This window comes from Capsicum annuum, chromosome 8 (genome assembly GCF_002878395.1).
Source record: "Capsicum annuum cultivar UCD-10X-F1 chromosome 8, UCD10Xv1.1, whole genome shotgun sequence".
NCBI classification, from domain to species: Eukaryota; Viridiplantae; Streptophyta; class Magnoliopsida; order Solanales; family Solanaceae; genus Capsicum; species Capsicum annuum.
The window spans coordinates 42,335,736-42,340,322 of NC_061118.1; positions in this window are offsets into that span (position 1 = coordinate 42,335,736).

Consider the following 4,587-nt stretch of genomic DNA (forward strand, 5'->3'; position numbering starts at 1 on the left):
ATTTGGGGTATTACAATGCATCCCCTTGGGAACATTTGTCCTCGAATGAGACTGATTAGACTATGAGAAATGATAACATAAAGTACACACTGGAAATGCACAACTGAAGCATAATTTCATGACTAACATGACTGATAGGCTAGTTTTATCATATTGAACAGTCATATCTGATGAATGAATACATGACTGAGCTGACACATGAATGCATGACTGAATATGTAATGGTACTTGGTACCAAGTTTATAATGGAAATCTGAACATGAAATTGAATAAGCTAAAGGAATATTATTACCTTGTGCTGAATTTGAGTTTGCAGAGAAGAGGCAAGGGTACTTGGTTCGCATGTCTACTTCCATATCCTAAGTAGCTTCCTCAACTGACTGATTCTGCTAAAGAACTTTGACTAGATGGACTTCTTTGTTCCTTAGTCTACGAATCTGGAAGTAAAGGATTTTGACTGGAATTTCTTCATAAGAGAGACTGTTCTGAACATCTATGTTCTCAATAGGGACTACATCTATTGGGTCACCTATGCACTTCTTGAGCAAAGATACATAGAAAACTAGGTGAACTGAGGCTAGATCTAAAGGAAATGCAACCTCATAAGCTACTTTGCTGAAATGACTAAGAATTTTTAAGGGGCAGACATATCTGGGACTAAGCTTTCCCTTCTTACTGAATCTCTTTACTCCCTTCATGCGAGATATTTTTAGATAGATAACGTCACTAGTTTCAAACTTGAGATCCTTTATACGTACATCTGCATAGGACTTTTTTCATCTCTGAGTAGCCCAAAGTCTCTCTCTGATCAACAAAACTTTTTCTAAAGCATTGAATACCAAGTCAGGCTCTATTTCTAAGGCCTCACTAACTTCGAGCCAACCAACTGGAGATCTACATCTCCTACAGTAGAGAGCTTCAAATGGATCCATCTGAATACTAGAATTATGGTTGTTGTTGTATTTAATCTCAATTAAAGGCAATTGGTCATTCTAACTTCCTTTGAAATCAATTGTACACGCGCTTAGCATAGCCTCCAAAGTCTGAATGGTTATTTTTTCTTGACCGTCCATCTGGGGATAAAAGGCTATATTGAGATGAATTTTTGTACCAAGACAATTTTAGATCTCTTTCCAGAAGTGTAAGGTGAACTGGGTACCTCTGTCTGAAATAATGGATAATAGAAAACCATGAAATTTGACCAACTCCTTGATATAGAGTTTGGCGTAGTCCTAGGTAGAATAAGAGGTATGAACTGGAAGGAAATAAATTGATTTGGTCATCTTATCTACAATGACCCAAACTAAATCATGATGACGATGATTACATGGTAAACCCATCATAAAGTCCATGTTTACTTCTTCCCATTTCCAGGTAGGAATAATTCAATCTTGTATGGGACCACTAGGCTTTTGATACTCTATCTGAACCCGCTAATATGTAGAGAACATAGCCACAAACTCTGCAACATCTCTTTTCATCCCACTAAACCAATAGATCTTCCGCAAGTCGCGTACATTATTTTGGCCCCAAGATTTATAGAGTAGCGCACACTCAATATCGGAATTGACCAGAATATCATCTATGAAGACTATGATAAACATGTCCAAGAACTGCTTGAACACCCAGTTCATCAAGTCTATGAAAGTTGTTGGGGCATTAGTAAGACCAAAGGACATGACTAGGAATTTGAAGTAACCATACTGAGTTTGGAAAGCTATTTTTAAAACAACACATTCCCTGAATATGAGCTGATGATAGCCTAGTTTGAGGTTTATCTTAGAGAAATAGCTAGCACCCTAAAGTTGGTCATATAAGTCATTAATACGGGGAAGTGGATACTTGTTCTTTATAGTGACTTTATTGAGCTGATAGTAATCAATGCACAAGAGCACAAATAAGACTGGTGCACCCCACAAGGACATGTTGGGCCTGATGAACCCCTTATATAAGAGATCCTTCAACTACTTTTTCAATTCTTTGAGTTTTACTGGAGCCATTTTGAATGGACGAATAGATATAGGCTGAGATCTAGAAGAATATCAACATCAAAGTCTATTTCCCTTTTGGGAGAAATTTTGGGAAGATCTTTGGGAAAGACATCTAAATATTTATTCACGACTGGGACTGACTCAAGACTTAGAGTTTTGGAACTAGAGTCCTTAACTCGAACAAGTTGATAGACACATCCTTTAGACATCATTTTCCTTGCCCGAAGGTTGGAAATAAGCTGACCTCTAAACGTTGAAGTACTGCCCCACCACTCTAGGATGGGCTCATTTTGAAACCGCAACTAGACTACTCTATTTTTGCATTCCACTATGGCATAGCAGAAGTGAAGCCAATCAATGTCGAGAATGACATCAAAATCAGTCATCTCTATTTCGACTAAGTCTACTAAAGTGACTTTCTAAAATATCATAATCGGACAGTTCCTGTATACCCATTAGGCTATGATGGTTTTACCTACTAGGTAGAGACTATAAAAGGCTCTGCTATAATTTTGGGAGTGGCTGGATAAATTGGGATCTAGTAAGGAATAAATATGCCTGTGAAGAATCTTTAACGTACCAGTAACCACATCAGGAGAATTTCTTGATCCCGTCAGAACTTGAGAGCATAAAGTCTATTTGGGTTTTGCCCACTAGTAGCACTAGAAGTTGCAACTTGCTAATTTGGGCGACCAAATTGAGCTGAGAAATGATTCTGCTGACCCTGATAACCTAAATGGGACAATCTCTCACACTATGGCCTGTCTTGCTATATAAGAAACAAACTTCGCTGCAAGCTATGCAAACACCATTGTGGTTCTTACTACAAGTCTGACAAAGGATATTAGTTCGGGTATTACTGATACTACAAAGAGAATTGGAGCCTGGCACCCTATCTCTATCACCATCCCTGAACTTAGGAGCTAGAGCACTACCCAAATAATGATCTGGAACTAATGAAATAGGACTAAATTGAGAACGATTTCCTTCTTTTGATTTGGGCTGAGCGAAGATGAAACAACCTATCCTTGCTCTCTTATTTTACTTGTCCCTTATCTTAATTTTGTGTTCCTCTATCTACTGAGCATGAATCACAAGCCTGGCTAAAGTCATGTCACTATTCAATATTGCAGAGCTATACTCATTGACCACGCTATCATTCACCCCAAAAACAAACTTACTAATCTTGGCCCTGCTGTCTGCAACCACATGAGGGGCATACCTAGCTAATTTAGTAAACTTAAGAGAATACTCTTTCACCGTCATGTTGCCCTAACTGAGGTTGATGAATTCTAACACATTAGCTTCTCTCTGCTCTAGGGGAAAGAACCTCTCTAAGAATATGGTAACAAACTCCTCCCACTCTATAGGTTCCGCATCAACTGACATTTTTGACTTTCACTACTTGTACCAAGTAGGGTAAGATCCTACAACTGATATGCAGCAAGCTCAGCACTCTCACTAGGATTAACTCCTATGTTGTCTGTAACCTTTTGATCCTGATCGATGAATTCCTGACGGTCCTCATCTGACTTATACTCGAGAAAGAATGGAGGATTCATTCGAGTGAAGTTCCAAATCCTAACTACAGGTTAATTGTTCACTAGGTTGGCCAGAAGGACAACTGGTCATTCATTCAGAATAATAATTGACTAAGTAAGAGTAGTGAATGCAGCTCTGAACTCTTCATGAGAACCATGTTTGTCCAAAGGTTCTTCAGGTTGAGGGGCTGGCAGATTCCTATTTCTTCTTTTAGGAGACATGTTCTACAGAAGAAAGGGAGAAATAGATTAGACTGAAAAATTAGCTTGAGATTATGCTCACTGGCATGGCATGAATACTAAAAGAAAGGAAATTGTTCCTCAAATATCTTATAGCCTTCTGCTCGTAAATGTGGCACGCAATACACCTATGCACAAGACTCTACTAGATGTGGCTTGTATACTTCCTAGGATAGTATTGAACCTTAGGCTCTGATACCAAGTTTGTAACGCCCTGAATCTAGTACTTGGAATTCTACACGGTGCTCATGAATCAGAAGGACAACTATCTAACCCATGACTGATTTTTGTACCCGAAAAATGCATAATATATTATGCCCATGTAGAAATAATGGCTCTAAGGCCGTGAGTTTCAAAACTAAGACACAATATCTAATAAAATATAACATCTATGTGGGGTATGAAATACCCAAAACAAACTAATGAACTGACTAAACATGATAGTTTGTAAAGCCTCTAAATATCTGAAAAAGGAGTTGATAGGAAATGTCCCCAACTAACTCCAACTACTAAAATAAACTAAATACTGAAATGATAAGATAATGTTCAATTCCTCGAAGGATGAGTTCTTACTACTGACTCTAACTGGTGAGTAATAGAATGCTACTAAAGCTCTTGAGCTGGTGCTTCTGAACCTATGGTATAAAACACCATAGCACAAATGCGTTAGTACAATTGATTATACGGGTATGCATGTGAGATAGGCTGAATGCAAAGGGTTTACTTGCATGAACTATAATAACTGACCAAACAACATGAACGTGAGAATTAATGCGTGAATACATAGTAACAGTTACTGAGTTCGTGATAACATG